Source organism: Piliocolobus tephrosceles, chromosome 7 (assembly GCF_002776525.5).
Source record: "Piliocolobus tephrosceles isolate RC106 chromosome 7, ASM277652v3, whole genome shotgun sequence".
NCBI classification, from domain to species: domain Eukaryota; kingdom Metazoa; phylum Chordata; class Mammalia; order Primates; family Cercopithecidae; genus Piliocolobus; species Piliocolobus tephrosceles.
In genome coordinates, this window is record NC_045440.1 from 84,414,208 (window position 1) to 84,432,231 (window position 18,024).

Below are 18,024 nucleotides of genomic sequence, written 5' to 3' on the forward strand. Positions count from 1 at the left end.
GTCTCCGTTTATGCTAATTTAGTGTAGGAGCTGGTAATTACCTCAGAAAAGAGTCTGACTTAGTTTACCTAAGGTGGGCTTCTAAATTCCTAACATCTCAACAATTAATAATAATAAACAAATTTAGAGCAGCACAGATTAGATGTAAGGTTGTGTTGGTGTATATTCTCCATACAGAAAATTATACAATATTTGAACATGAAAAAGCAATTAAAGAATGCGCAACCAAAATTAAAATACGTACTCAAATAGAGTAACTTGTAGAGTTTTAAATACATGCAGAATCAAATTGTGCAACAAGTATAACAAAATAGGTCAGGAAGGTAGTTACAGTTGAAGCATTCTAAGTTGCAGCACTAAGTAAATGTCAAACCAAAGGAAGAAACTGAGGCAAAATTAAAATAAGTAGATAGCTTATTTGGGGCAAGGTTGAGGGCTGCAGCCCAGGAGACATAGATTCATGTTGCCCTGAATACAAGCTCTGATTAGCAGTAGTTACAGCATCATAAATAAAATTTAGCTAATTGTTATGTCTAAAATACGACATTAAATTCCTATAGGTTTTTGTTGTTGTTAAAGTACACAGGGAACATTTACCAAAAGTATTGCATAATGGGCTGTTTTAAAGAAAATATTAACTAGATTCAAGAGTTTTGTGTGTTAAAATTATGTATGTTCTTTGATATAATAGGTTTAAGATATGAATCAATAATTTAAGAATTAGAAATTAATTCTCTAAAGAATAGCAAATTAACCCCAAATAAAAGTGATAGAAAAAATGCAAAGTTAGGACAAAATCAGAAATTTGTATGAAAAACACTTACATACAATTAAGAAAATAAGTTATCTTAGGATATATAGGATAAACTTACCAATTATGTATCAGCATTGTATTTTTGAAATAAAATTTACTAGGATATTGACTCTATTTCCTTTCATTTTTTTTTTAAATGTTAACTTTTATTTTAGATTCGGAGGGTTCTTGCATGACGCTGAGTTTTGGGGTACAATTGATCCCATCACCCAAGTAGTTAGCATAGTACCCAATAGTTACTTTCTTAAACCTTGTCCCACTCCATTCCTACCCCCTCTGGTAGTCCTGGTGACCATGACTATTGTTGTCAATCTTTTATACCCATGAGTACTCAATGTTTAGCTCCCATTTAGAAGTGAGAACATGTGATATTTGGTTTTCTGTTCTTGCCTCAATTCGCGTATGGTAATGGCTTCCACCTGCATCCATGTTGCTGTAAAGGGCATGATTTCATTCTTTTTTAAATGGCTACATAGTATTCTGTGGTGTGTATGTACTATATTTTCTTTATCCAATCCACTGCTGATGGGCACCTAGGTCTTTGCTATTGTGAATAGCGTTGCTGTGAACACACGAACGCAGGTGTCTTTTTGGCAGAGTGATTTATTTACTTTTTGGATATACACCAAGTAATGAAAGACTGGGTTGAATGGTAGTTCTGTTTTAAGTTCTTTGAGAAATCTCCAAACTGTTTTCCACATTCCTACCAACAATGTATAAGCATTCCCTTTTCTCTACTGCCTTGTGGGCATATGTGCTTTTTCTCATTTTTTAGTAATCACCATTATGCCCAGTGTGCATAGTATCTCATTATGGTTTTGATTTGCATTTCTCTGATGATTAGTGATGTTGAGCATTTTTTTAAATATGTTTGCTGACCACTTGTATGTTTTATTTTGAGAAGTATCTGGTCATGCCTTGTGACCAGTTTATAATGGGGTTATTTGTTTTTAGCTTGTTGAATTGCTTAAGTTTCTTATACATTCTGAATATTAGGTCTTTGTTGGATACACAGTTTGTGAACACTTTCTCCCATTCTGTAAGGCATCTGTTCACTCTGTTGATAGTTTCTTTTGGTATGCCAAAGCTGTTAGTTGAGTTAGATCCCACTTGTCAGTTTTTGTTGTTGTTATAATGTTTTTTGAGGACTTGGTCAGAAATTCTTTCACAAGGCCAATGTTCAGAATGGTGTTTCCTAGTTTTCTTCTAGGATTCCTATAGTTTGAGGTCTTCCATTTAAATCTTTTATCCATCTTCAGTTAATTTACGTATATAGTGAAAGATATGGAACCAGTTTCATTCTTCTGCATATGGCTATCCAATTTTCCCAGCACTATATATTGAATAGAGAGTCTTTGTCCCAATGCTTATTTTTTGTCAACTTAGTTGAAGGATTATGATTTTTTTCAATTTTTCTGTTCTCTTTTTGCTAAATTTATCAGATGTTATTTTTATTGGTATTTTATCCACTTCTTTTAAAAATGCCAAATATTATATTTTTGTGATATTTTATTTAAGCCCTTGAATTTCATTTATGAACCTTGAACTTTTATTTGACAGGTCATTTAAAAAAATTGTTTGACTTCTTGAGCAATTATTTATTTACTGTTTTTTACTATTTCATAGTTCCTCTGCTTTGTGATACAATTTGTATATATATTATTTTCCTTTCTTTTGTGTAGTATGCTTTTTTTCTTTCATTGTATTTGCATTATTTATGATACAGTTACATTGTGGTTACTTTATCATCATTAGTTATTTTTGAATAATGATCATGCTTTCTTGTGTGACTTTATCCAATACATGTTTAGAGAAAGGCTAGGGTCAGGAGCTTGAGCATGGATCTAATAGGATGATGCCTATTATTTCAGTGAATTTTCTCACCACATTTTGCGCTAGAGGTTTGACTTTGTTTCAGCCTAGCTTGTTGTCTTCCTTGTTGACCACATAGCACCTCTGTCAAAGGTCCTGTGGTTATGGTTTTAACACTGGTTTCCTTCAACTGACCACAATTATGAGCTGCAGGGTAGATTGTTGCTCCATTTAACAGGGTCCAGTGTTCAGTTTGCAATCCCACACAGAACAGGAAAAGTTTAGTTGCTTCTATCTTTATGATGATTTTCTATCTACTTATGGAGAACTCTGACTACTGCATGTAACCCTGAAGAAGTATATCTTTATACTCAGCAATATCCCTGGATTGTTAATACAGCAGCATATTTAAAAGCTGGTTTAATTAGTTTATAGTTTGAGGTTGTGAATAGTTTCTAGTTCTGCTGAATATTGAAATTTTCTTTTTCACTTTTTATTGCTACATTTTCTTTAATATATTATTTGCTTTGTATTCAGGGTGGTAAATACTCTTACAATGGCTTATGTTCTGCAAACTTTAACAACTGTTTTCTTTCTGTCTGTGTGTGTATGAGATGTATATTCATCTCTTTCCTATGTTGTACTTGCATTATAAATCAGGAAAATAAATGTTTGCCATAGTATCACAATTCCTTTATTTCATAAAATTTGCTGAGCACTTTAAAATTTGATGGATGTATATGTGTGTGTGTGTGTGTGTGTGTGTATATATATATATATATATATATGCACACACACATAATAATTTTACCTACCTTATCTTCCTTAATAATTATGCTTTTTATTTTAAAAAAGTAAGAATACAGGATTAAAATTTGAATATTTAAGGAAAAGAAGTATATGAATTAACTAGTTTTCTAAACTTCTTGCTTGAGGGTAAACTATGTAGTTCCATTAAATGCAATTTGTATATGTGGAGAATAGTGAAGTCCATTTTGCTGTTACTGTTTTAACTTAAAATCATGATTGTAAATAATACCCCTAAAACCGTGGTGAAGCACCTAAGAACAGCTTTCCATCCAACAAATTCCCTAAATGGCTTTTCAATTTATAGCCAAATAATTGATATCAGAATTTACTATAGCCAGATTGTGACAAATATAATGGCACTGAGACCAGTCTATGGTTCTCAGAATGGCACTCCAAATGCATCCTAAGATAGTGTTTATCACTCCCCCACGTTCGATTTCTTGGCCATCTCTACTGTACAATCTGGCACTCTCTCTTGATACATATTTTTTGTCTTAATTTTCACATAAAATTCTTACTTTTAATGCATATTAACTCATTCATTTAAGATATATTTATAAAATCTATCTATACATCAAGCACTATTCTAGTCAAAGTTAACAGATCAAAATTTCTATTCTCTTAAGGATTATAGCCTGATAGGGGAACACAGACAATAAGTAAACAAATACATTGTATGTCAAACGATGATAAATGCTATGAAAAACAAAATTTGTGAATAAAGGCATAAAGTGTGTAGGGAGCCCTACTTTCAAAAGAGTGTTCAGAGGAGATATCTCAGATAAGGTAACATTTGAACAAATGAATGGAAGAATTGAATGTCTGATCCGTGCAGATATCTAGGAATGACCTTCAAAGACAGAGGTAACAGGCTGGGAGTGGTGGCTCATGCCTATAATCCCAGCACTTTGGGAGGCTGAGGCGAGCAGATCACCTGAGGTTGGAAGTTCGAGACCAACCTGACCAACATGGAGAAACCCCATCTCTAGCAAAAATACAAAATTAGCCAAGTGTGGTAGCGCATGCCTGTAGTCTCAGCTACTCGGGAGGCTGAGACAGGAGATTTAATTGCTTGAACCTGGGAGACGGAGGTTTTGATGAGCCAAGACTGTGCCATTGCACTCCAGCCTTCCAGCCTGAGTAACAAGAGCAAAACTCTGTCTCAAAAAAAAAAAAAAAAAGAAAGAAAGAAAGAAAAAAGACAGAGGTAACTGAAATGAAAAGTACTTGAATACTTAATATGTTTAATAACATCAAAGAGTATGTGTGACTGGCATACAGCTAGCAAATTAGGATGTGGAAGGAGTTGATATCAGTAGTATCATGGAGCCAAAACATAGTAAGGACATTGGATTTTATTTTGAGAGAGATGAGAAAACATTAGAATTTTAGCAGAGATGCCATTAATCACTCCTTTTGCCATATTGAGAACTCCTGTTTTGGTGAGGTATTAAAAATGCCATGAGTGTATTGGAAGGAAACGATAATTCTGGAAATCAGAAAGCTATTACAATAAATCAGGATAGAAAAGAAAGTGGCTTGGAACGTTGTGGTGGTGGTGGTAGTGGTGAGAGAACAGATTCTTGATATATTATGAAAGTAGACCCATGATGATTTGTTGTTGGAATTTTTGTGGGAGAAAAATAGTAGTCAAAGATAACTACACAGTTTTTAACTGTAAAATAAAATAATAGTTTGCCATTAATAAATGTGAAAAAAGGCATGGAGAAGGAGCAGATTTGAAGGGTATAAGCCAAATTGGTACGTGGAATAGACAGACAAACAAGTTGGGAATTTAGGAAAGGTCTGAAATTTAAAAATTGGTATTTATCAATAACTTACTTATATAGTATTTATGATCATAAGAATAAATGAAATTACCTATGATAGATGTATCCTGAGAAAATAGGAAGTCTGTAGTAGGTTCTAGAGTGTATCAAAATGTAGAGGTAGGAACAATGAACAGATTTCAAAAAGAGACTGAGTCCAGTGATGTAAGCAGGTAAAGGAAAGGGAATGGCATTCTCAAATTGGAGTCTGTTCCCAAGGCAATGGAAGGACAGATAGCAGAATGATTGTGTATAGAAGCTTCCCATTCACAAGAGTTCTACTTCAAAGAGATCAGAGGAGTGGGAAAGGACCTGAACAAGAACAGAAGATGGTGTCTGTCTGTGTGTGTGTGTGTCTGTGTGTGTGTGTTAGGTTAGGAAATATTAAAGCCTCCTGATTATATCCTGGTAGGGAAGACTCAGTAAAAACAAAGATAAAAATAAATCATGATGCAGAAGACACTGGGCAATTTTAAATGCAAAGTCAATGAATGGGAAGAAAAAAGTAGGATCTAGTGCACCTGTGGTATTGTTCTTATTCAGCAGCATGGGCTGTTCATTCTGGAAGGGGAAAGAATGCCAGGAGGCAGACATAGGCATGCTCATACAATTTGGAGGTAGAAAAATGTGGATATTTATTTTCTTATTACCTCTGTGTTCTCAATATACCTGGAAAAAAATTGCAATAGCTATAGCTAAACAGAGGCAAGAAGTAGAGTACATTTGAAGAGACAGGAAACATGGGGGATGGGAGGGAAATGTCCTCTAAAAGTAGGAGAGTGAATTTAAAAAGTATTAGAATGTTCAGACAGCACCACGGGCACATTGGAGGCTTCTTGGCATGAATTTGAAGTAAGACTAGTTAACATGGCTATTTCTCTATGGCTAAATTTAGCTACTTGAAAGCTTCCTCAATGATATAAATTATGATGGATGGATGGATAGATAGATAGATAGATAGATAGATAGATAGATAGATAGATCAGCTATAGATAGATAAAAATGATGTGGCCTGCTAACCAAATACGGATTAATACTTTGCTCTTTCTTTAAGGTCACATTCAACTCAGGCCCAGATTAAGAACTTTTCCCAACTCCACTATTTTATGGATATTTTAAGGAAATTTCCATCTCAGAATTTTCTTTAACTCTCAAAGAGTTTCTATATAGCATTGCCAAAGTTTTTGCTGACCACATCCTTCTAATGCTGGAATTATTGCCTCAGATCTCATCTATCTTTCAGATAAAACAGCTATTCTTACCTTATTCATACTTTTAGTTCAGATCATCGAAATACAAACAATTAAAAACTACAAAGAAAGTAAGCTTTATTTAAGAGATGAGTTTTTCTAATTTGAATCAAGATTGTACAACAGAGAGGTACCTTATTTTCAATTAGGAAATATATTAATTAAATCGATTCATTTTTCTTAAGTCATAGATTAGATAATTAACTATTTAGGAATGTTCGAGCAGTATATTTTAGGAAAGTGGTTTGGATATATGGTATTATTTGTGTCCTTGTGTGTTTACAGCAGTGTTCCCCTTTTCAGGGGGATACATTTCAAGATTTCTAGTGGATGCCTCAAACCTCAGACAGCACTGAGCCCAGGTCAACAAACACCAAGTTCACCCTTTCACTTAAAGGAAGCACTTGTGGCTTCTCTTTAGCATATCTAAATTGTCAGCCTCACTACTCTTGTACTTTGGGGACTCTATTATATAAAATAAGAGTTAGTTGAATATAATCACGATGATACCATGGCACTAGATCTGGCAACCCAGATGGCTACTAAGTGGCTAAGAGGCAGGTAGCAGCTGACACAGTATGGATGCACTATACACAAGGAAGATCATGCCCCGATAAAGATGGATTAAGACAACAAGAAATTTCATCATGTTCCTTGGAACACCGAGCATTTAAAACTTTTAAAAAATTTATTTCTGGAATTTTTCATTTCATATTTTCAGATGGCTCTTGACCACAGATAACTGAAACTGTGGAAAGTAAAATCACAAATAAGGGAGGGACTATTGAATAAGGGAGGATCTACTGTGTGTGTGTGTGTGTGTATACTATTGTGTGTATTCATGTATATATTCCATCTTATGAAATATTTGAAAGATATAAATTTCAGATATATATGCATATATATACTTATATGTGTACTATATGTGTGCATAGATATATATATATCTCTCTCAAAATAATTGAAATTTGACTTAAGTTTTTGTCACACAAACACATGTACTTGGAATACAACCTTTGCTTTTTCCTTCTTAGGTATTTATCGTTTTCATCTTATAAAATATACATGAAAGATATATATTTCATATACACATACATACACACAAATATACAGTATATGTAATATATATGAAATATATATCTGAAATATATAACATAGTTTTGTCGTCTGTGTGTATATGTGTGTATATATGTTCAGTATCTGAAATATAAATATTTGAAATCTTATGAAATATATATGAAAGATATGTATATGAAAGATATACGTTTCATAAGATTTCAAGGATATATATTTCAGATATATATATTCATATGTATTTCATAGGATTTCAAAGATGTATTTCAAATATATATTATATATACACATTTTATAACATATTTATATATTTTATATGCATTACATTTATACACACATTCATTATATTTCACATATTATGCTACTACTATATTACCTGACATATATATGTCATATATATTTCATACAATTTTAAAGATATGTATTTCAGATACTAAACATACATATATGTACACAGACTGCAAAACCATGACATATATTTCAAATATACATTTCTGATATATATATACACCTATACTATATATGTACCTGTGTACGTGTGTATATATATATCTGAAACACATACCTTTCATGTGTATTTCATAAGATGAAAAAGTTAAGTACCTAAGAAGGAAGGCGGCAAAGCCTGTATCTCAAGTACATGAGTGACAACAACAACTGAAGTCAAATTTCAATTCTTTTGAGATTTAGCTGCAAAACTAATATGATAATGTCATCTCCACTGTAAAGCTTTTTAATTGCCCCCAATATCTGACTTTCTGTAGAATACATTATGTCAATCACCTTACGTAACAAGTGCTTTGGAAAATGAGCTTTATGATGCAATATAAAATTCTAACTTCCTTTACAGGTTGGTTATTATCTTCTTTTTTCCATAAAAAAGTATACCATAACAATATTCCAGGTAGTAAGAAAGTTTTAATTAATTATTTTTAATAAACCATCTAAAAATGATTTTACTTTGGATGAGAACTTCCTTCATCTTTTAATTTTATCATTGTATATTTAAAAATTAAAATATTATAAAATGTTTTAACCGATTCACTTTATAAAGACTTAATAAAGAGGGTAACTTTCATATTCCAGTTTATTTCATTTGATAATTTCAATATTTGCATAGGTACAGTCCCAGGACAGAGATGTTTTTGAATTGTAGGAGGAAATGAAAGTTTTTTAAATATTTGTATTTGCCATGTTACACTTAAGTCAAAGATCTGTGGTTGATATACAAATGTGTACATATATTAAACGTACTCAGGGTGTTAGATCATTACCTCATTCCACAGAGAAGGAAAAGTGTCTGCACACATGTTGTTCCCCTACTCTAAAAGAAGTGGCCACCCTTGGGCCACATTAGGAAAGGAGCTACCCTCTCCTAACCCTGTGCATGCCCTGACCCCAGAGGCATGGACAATCCATGAGTACCCATGCTTCAGACTGGGTTCTATGGCTGTAACCGGTCCACCAAGGTCCCAGACACTAGAGCTATTGCCATAGCCATTTAGTTCGCACCACAGACCCAGAGTCGCGCTTGTGCTGCATCTTCCCATGCTCTGGGCACTGGCTCAGCTGGCTTAGCGAACTAGACCCTGCCATAACCCTAAAGCTTCTCTAACTCTCTACACACCAGTGCTCCCATTTTTGACTCCCCTGCTATGTTACAAACATCTATACCTCACATACGGAGAGCAACACGGCACTAGGAGTGGCACTGCCCCAGGCACTGAAATATACTGGTATGCCTTGCCTTGATCACAGAGCCACTGAAACTCTGCACATGTCTCTGCTCTCAGAAAAAAGCATGCATGAACTTCACATACAAGTTATATTAAAACAGACAGTCAGAGGAGAAAAAGAAAAAAAAAATGAATAAAGAAAGCTTACAGAATTTATGGGTAGGTCAGTGTCAAAAGAGCAAATAGTTAAATCATAGAAGTTCATAAAAAAGAAGAGGAAAACAATGCTGTAAACAGCTTATTAAAATAAATAATAGTATAAACCTTTCCAAATCTGAGGAAATGTATAAATATCCAGGTGCAGGAAAGTCAAAAGTCTCTAATCAGATTCAATCCAAATGAGACTCTACCAGAGCATGTTATACTCAAACTCTCAGAAACCAAAGACGAAGAGAGGATCCTGAAAGAAACATGAGAAAAGAAGCGTATCACCTGTAAGGGAGTTTCAAGAAGTGTGGCCATATGTTTCTCAGCAGAAAATCTATATGCCAGGAGAGAGTGGGTTAAAGTGTTCAAAATGCTGAAGGAAAAAGATTGTCAAACAAGGATATTGTATCTGGGAAAGATGTCCTGCAGAAATAAAGAGATGAAGTCTTTCTCAGAAAGTTCCCCCAAAATATCCAAATGCATTCTATGAGTACAGCATTACCCTTAAATCAAAGTATATTACCCTGAAATGCAAGGAATCTATTGTATATTATGGTGACTACAGTTAATGAAAATGTATATTGAAAACTGCTAGAAGACTAGATTCAATGTTCTCACCAAAAAACAGTGATGAACATGTAAGGTAATGTATATATTAAATAGCTTGGTTTATTTACTCCCGATGTGTGTCTGTGTGTGTGTGTGTTTTGGAGATATGTATATATGTCAAAATATTATGTTGCACATTACAAATATGTTCAATTTTTACTTGTTAATTAAAAAATAAATTTTACACAATTATAAGGTAAAACTAAAATTACTTAATATTGCATTGTGAAGTATATTGAAATTTAAAATCCATTTTATTTTCTAACACTTTCTGTTTATATCAAATTAAATCAGCATAATATCTTATCTTTTTTTTTTCTTTTTTTGAAATGGAGTCTCTCTGTCACCCAGGCTTGAGTGCCGTGGTGCGCGATCTCGGCTCACTGCAAGCTCCGCCTCCCGGGTTCACGCCATTCTCCTACCTCAGCCTCCCTAGTAGCTGGGGCTACAGGCGCCCGCCACCACACCCAGCCAAGTTTTTGTATTTTTAGTAGAGACAGCGTTTCACCGTGGTCTCGATCTCCTGACGTCGTGATCCACCCTCCTAGGCCTCCCAAAGTGCTTGGATTACAGGTGTGAGCCACCGTGCCAGGCCAATATCTTATCATTTAAAAGTAATCAACATCATTGATCGCTAGAGAAATGCAGCTCAAAACCAGAATGAGACACCGTCTCACACCAGTCAGAATGGTTATTTTAAAAAAATCAACAAATAGCATGCTGACAAAGTTGTGAAGAAAAAGGAACATGTACACACTCTTGGTAGGAGTGTAAATTAGTTCAGCCATTGTGGAAGACAGTGTGGCGATTCCTCGAAGATCTAAAGACAGAAATATCATTCAACTCAGCAGTCTCATTACTGGGTACGTACCTTAAGGAATATAAATCATTCTTTTATAAAGACACATGAATGTGTATGTTCATTGCAACACTATTCACAATAGCAAAGACATGGAATCAACGTAAATCTTCATCAGGGATAGACTGGATAAAGAAAATGTGGTACATATACCTCACAGAATACTATGCAGCCACAAATAAGAATAAGATCATGTCCTTTGCAGGGACATAGATGGAGCTGGAGGTCATTATCCTAAACAAATTAACACAGGAACAGAAAACCAAATCCCATATGTTCTCATTTATAACAGGGGACTAAGAAATGAGAACACATTGACACATAGAAGGGAACAACACACACTGAAGCTTTTCAGAGAGTGGAGAGTGGAAGGAGAGAGAGAATTAGGAAAAAATAACTAATGGGTACTAGGCTTAATACCATGGTGATGAAATAATCTGTCAAACAAACTCTATGACACAAGTTTACCTATGTAACAAACCTTCACTTGTACTCCTGAACTTAAAAGTTAAAAGAAAGTATAATTAAAATATTTTAAATATATATGTGTATGTGTGTGTGTGTGTATATATATTAGCAACACAAAGGTGAATAACCCTAAGTAATGCATTGTTTTTGAAAATGAAGATGGCTTTAGACCTTTGTTTTTAAGAATACAAAAATAAAATGATTTGATTGCATAGTCAGCTACAATTAAAAAATACATTTTGACTTAGTACCTCCCTATGATTTTTTGTGGGTTGAGGCATGAATTGAAATGAATTCAGAACACTGAGTGCTACTGTTATCATTGGAATTCTTCAGTCCCCATCTACTAAAACACATAGATGAAATTTCTAAACAATAACATCTACCAAAGACAAAAACTGAATAAATGTTTTATTCTATCAATAAGTAATAGTCATCTTAAACAATCTATCTCTTTAAGATATGCACTTATAATTAAAAATTTCCTTTTTAGCTTTAATGCTTTTTTGTGAATATCTATTGTATTTTATGTTTTTTTAATTCAAATGTTTATAAATGGTAATACTAATAATAACTCAATATAAAAGAAATGTTTAAAAAAATAAAGTCATGTGATAAATAAATTTTCATCCACTTACATATTTCTTTGTAAGGAAATATGATGGAAATCCCAAATCATATTTATAATAATAAAAATATATTGATGAAAAGATTATTTTAGTAAGTTATTATGCTATTACTTTATATGAAGCATGTTATTGACAAACATCTATTTTAGTCATATATCAGATGTTATATTTTCGCAGTAATATAAACTTTTAATGGTATAATTTAGATATAAATCTGAAGGTTTAAAAAACATTTTGCTTATATAAATAAACTGAAAATAACTAAAGATACCAATTTAGTCAGCTATCTACTTTAAGTATTGGTAAAAAATAAGCCTATGTTGATTTTTAATATTTTATTAGTTGAAAGTTCTAAGAAATAAAACATCATTACACTTTGTAGAAACTAGCTTAAAGGCAAAATTAAGTATGGCAGGGAAAGTTAATACTCATCAATGTCTAAAATGCTCTGTGACCTTTCCGAGTCTTGCAGTTTGTGTGGGAACCATCTGACTAATTTTGAATTGTGAGAGTCACTTCAGGTCTGAAGCAGTTAAGAGCAGGGTTGCTTTCTCCATTTCACTTTTCCCTTCTTCGGTAACCTTGGAGGCCTTTTATGGACGGTAGAACTTAATTGTAGAGGGGAACCTACAGTCTTATTAAACTTATCTGTGCAAGAAATAATATTTGTGGTAATAAACAGCTTTGATTTTAGGGTATTTATTACAGCAGTGTACATTATGTTGATTAATACCAGCAACCAGATTTTGAAGTGAAATACTATCAAAATAACAATCCAAATAGGAAACATTAACTTAGTGTTTGGACAGTGAGCAACAAGAAAATGTCATTACAATCTGAAAAGATAAAAATTCATGTATTGATGTTAAAGTATTTGGTAAATGTATCATTTATTACAACTTTTAAGGCTCATGTGGAGCATAATAAAATGAGTTAACGATAACTTGCCATATTGGAATGTTTTAACCACAGCAACATGGAGCCTCTACTGAAACAAAGAACACTGAGGGAGGAGTAATTCTGGTGTCGGTGTATATCAAAAACTCAGTTTTGGGTATACTAAGATTAAGGTGCTGTTTAAACAACCAGAGAAATAGATTAAGAGATTCTTGGGTATGCAAATCTAGATATCAAGGAGCAGGTATGGCTAATGATAACATTTGAAGCTGTCAACACATAAATGGAATTTAATACATAAAACTCCATAGGCTTACCAAGAGAGTTGTAGTGAGTATAGCTTTAAAAGTGTAGGGATTAAGCTCTAGAGTTTTCAAACATTTAGAGGATGGGATATGAAGAAGAGTAAGTGAAGAATAAGTAAAGAATAAGCAGAAACAGTCAGTGTAGAAGAAGAAAACACACACACCCTCACACACACACACACACACACACACACACACACACACACACACCCATCCCACACACACGGACAGAGAGAGAGAAAGAGAAGGAGAGAGAGAGAGAAGATGAATGAGATCCTGAATGTTAAGTAAGGGTTTCAAGAGAAAGAATGTTCAGATCAATTTTGACAAATGCTGCTGATGACTGATCTAGAAACATGGGTATCATGAATAACCAGTGGATTCGACATGGGAACATTGAATAGATATTGGTACCCTTGGTGATGAGCTAGGAGCGAAAGTCTGATTGCAATGGTGAAGCGGCTACATAGACTCAGATAAAATATTTGGGGTTCATTGTCATGCACCAGGAAAATTTAGGACACAGACATACGTGAGGAGTTTAGGAGCAGAGGTTTAATAGGCAAAACAGAGAAAGGAAAACAGTTCTCTCTCTAGTGAGAGAGAGGGGACTTCTGAGAGGAGAAAAGACAAGCCTGCAGTGGATGCCCTGGATTCTATTGTCGGTCTTGAGGAGGTGGTGTCTGATCTATGTAGAGCTCACAGATTGGTTCAATCACGTGTGACATTTACCTAGCTCTGAGGGAAGGCTGGTCACCCCACCGTGATCTTATGAAAATGAACTTTCCCCTTGGCCAGCGCCGTCTTGCCTGCTCCTTACTGTAAACATGGCTGGCAGAGAAGGGAAGATGGGCCGTCATTTTGAACTTGATTGGCTCAACTGTCAGCATCTCTGACTGCAGCTCAATTTTACAGGTTGTTCTTTGTAAGAAAGGAAAGTGATTTGGGTCTGCTTTTTTATTAAAAGGAAAACCTTACCTAGGACTTCTGTACCTTCACCATCTGCCTAAGTATTTTTTTTTTTTTTTTTTCCCCATAGAGGGAGTCTCAGTGGCACAATCTCGGCTCACTGCAATCTCCGCCTCCCAGGTTCAAGTGATTCTCCTGCCTCAGCCTACCGAGTAGCTGGGATTACAGGCACCCACCAACACAACCGGTTAGTATTTGTATTTTTGGTAGTGACAGTGTTCGCCATGTTGGCCAGGCTGGTCTCAAACTCTTGACCTCAGGTGATCCGCCCTCCTTGGCCTCCCAAAGTGCTGGGATTACAGACATGAGCCACTGCGCCCAGGCAATAATTTTTTCTTAACTCCTTTATCAGTGGTGTCCGAGAGAGAGGGAGAGATAGGCGACAGTATCATGAACCTACATTTTAATAACTGTTGCTGTAAAAGTAATGAAAGAAAACATATTTGAAGTTGAAAATTGGGACAAATAATTTTGTATCTATTAATGCAGTAAAAATAGCAGTACATTTGTAGACTGGTGAGAATGTTCCAGTAAAAAGAGAAAATTAGAAATACATAAGAGATGCAAAAATGCTGGAACAGCCTCTAGCATAGCTTGAAGTCTCAAATGTAAGGACTGTCCTTAGCTAGTTTATTGGGATGTATACAGTAACAGCAAAGGAGGGGAGAGAATGCACACAGATGGGGAGAAATTATACAGATTTCAAATTTATTTTTCGTTTTGAGCTTAAAAATACCTTAAATCCTTAAATATGTGACTCTGGAGTATTTGTGTGAAAAGGGCTGTTAAAGTAATTCACTGAGGCTGGGCATGTTGGCTCATGCCTGTAATCCCAGTACTTTGGGAGGCTGAGGCAGGCAGGTCACTTGGGCCCAGGAGTTAGAGAGCAACTTGGGCAACATGGGGAGACCAATCTCTACAAAAAATTAAAAATTAGCTGGGCATGTTGGTGTGTGTCTGTGGTACTTTAATACCAACAACCATATTTTGAAGTAAAATATCATCAAAATGACAATCTAAATAGAAACATTAACTTAGTGTTGGGAAGCTGAGGTGGGAGGATCTCTTGAGCTTGGGAAGCCAAGGCTGTAGTGAGCCCTGACTGCACCACTGCACTACAGCTTGGGTGACAGTGAGACCTTGTCTCAAAAAAAAAAAAAAAAAGAGCAAAAGAGCAAACCTAGGAACAAAGGTGTAAGTTATATCAAGAGATTTCAGTTAATCATGAAAAATGATGTTAGAGTAATTAAAATTGATTTAGAATGCTATGTCCTTGGAAATACTTTAATAATATACTTTAAAATAATATTTTGGTTTGATGAGTTCTAAAATTCCTTTCTATGTGGTAAAATCTGCCATACCTTTTTTATAGATGAAAAATATTTAATAATTTGACTATATTAACAGTTTTGTATGGACAATAAATGAGTGCTTCACTAAGCGTTGCGGATTCCCTTAATCCTGTCTTCACTTTGTATATATTCCCTTCGTTAACAACTCTGTATTGAACCCTTTGGGTGTGCCAACTGTTTTATGTCAGGACGTTGACTGTTACATATGTTTTCTCCTATTAAAGTCTCTAAGTTTTTACATCTTATTCTCTCTTCTTTCTCTGGCCTTTTCAATATCATGATACACTAATGAACTGAAAACACTGTTGAATTATGGAGCTCCATAAATAGAATCTTAATCATCCATGACATGACGTTGAGGCCTCTGAGTCACAGGTAGTTTCTAGATTGTAGAACGATAAATTCTACCACTACAGCAACCCAATAGTATACTCTTCCCTGAATATTAAATGAGAGAACTGTTATCAAAGAAATTTTAATGAAAATTTGGATCTATGTTCCAGGGCCACTTTGAATGTTTTCTTTGTGAAATGCAAGAATATAAAATAAATTAACACAATAAAATAAGAATACATTACTATGTACTAATAATTAATAGTAATTAATTACTAATTAAATCATTCTGTGTTGAATATTACTATTCCCTAGATATATATGCTTAACATCAAGCTTGTCCAACCTGCGGCCTGTGGGCCTCCTGCATCCCAGGACAGCTTTGAAAATGCCCCAACACTTTTGTAAAACATTATGAGAATTTTTTTTTTTTTAGCTAATCAGCTATTGTTAGTGTTAGTATATTTTGTGTTGCTCTTCTTTCCTGTGACCCAGGGAAGCCAAAAAATTGGACACCGCTGCTTTACATAAAAGTATCAAGTAGGTTATAATTTAAATCTTTTTTAGTATTTAATCTCAAATTATTCCTATTTCTCTCCTCCTCCCCTTATAAAAAAGGATGTGGCCGGGCGCGGTGGCTCAAGCCTGTAATCCCAGCACTTTGGGAGGCCGAGACGGTCGGATCACGAGGTCAGGAGATGGAGACCATCCTGGCTAACACGGTGAAACCCCGTCTCTACTAAAAAATACAAAAAACTAGCCGGGCGAGGTGGCGGGCGCCTGTAGTCCCAGCTAACTCGGGAGGCTGAGGCAGGAGAATGGTGTAAACCCCGGAGGCAGAGCTTGCAGTGAGCTGAGATCCGGCCACTGCACTCCAGCCTGGGCGACAGACCGAGACTCCGTCTCAAAAAAGAAAAAAAAAAAAAAAAAAAAAAAGGATGTGATATTAAAACTATTTTGATGTTTATCTACAAGGAGTCAATAATAATGAAGCACAGGAAAAAAATACCAGTGATTAAATTGTATAAAGACTTATGTCAGATTGAGGGCAAATAGTGCTAACAATTAAGATTTTGTTCCCTACTCTTCAATTCTAGTTCAGAACTTTCCCCTGATTAATTTTAATGAAAAGAATTGAAGCAAAAGTTTGGCAATAACACTTCTTCTGTCTTTAAAGTAGAATACCCACATTGAAGTTAGGGCCACACCCAACTCAGACTCATATTGTTTGTTTCTAAGTCATACATTCCAGAAATATAACTATAAAGAAAAAATAATAAGCATGGAATAAAGATTTTTGTATGTTTTTCTTAACATTGGAAGGATGGAATACTGTATTCCTAGTGATTATGCTAATAAAATTAGTCATTCCAAGCCCCAGCAACATTAGATAGGTAGAAAAATATATACCATATACATAGCGAAGAGAAATAATAAATGAGCTAGAGAAAAAGTAATTGCCAGAAAGTTGGAGAAAACGGAGGTTAGCAGAGAAAAATAACAAAGTAATATCACACGGAGTAGAAAGAATTGAGTGAATATATCCAATGAAACCATAAATCAAGATCAACAAACCTTACAATGAAAAGGCTAAAGTGAAAAATAAGTCCCTTGTAGACAGTGCTTGTGAACAAGCTCTAAAATATCCTGTGAACTTAGACAAGAACTTTGGGTAATCTCTTACAGGGTCAAAAATAGCTGTCTAAATGATGCTTTAGAAGAGAATGATTAAACCAAGAACAAGACAGAGAAATAGATTAACAGGAGCCTCCAGAAGAATGAATTAAATAGCTCCCAATCAAGATGGACCTAAAGGACATCAATCAAATAAATGTTCATATTATATTCTTTATTTAAAATACTAAAAATTATGTTTCTACATAATTGGCTTAGGGAAATCTGGTTATGTATTATTTATATTTTATACATTACATGAGTTTGAAAAATGCCATCTTATGTACATTTCCAGTGAAAAATTTATAACAATAGATAACAGTAGTATTGTTAGTTTTAGAAATTTCTGAAAACTGGGCCGGGCGTGGTGGCTCAAGCCTGTAATCCCAGCACTTTGGGAGGCCGAGACGGGCGGATCACGAGGTCAGGAGATCGAGACCATCCTGGCTAACACTGT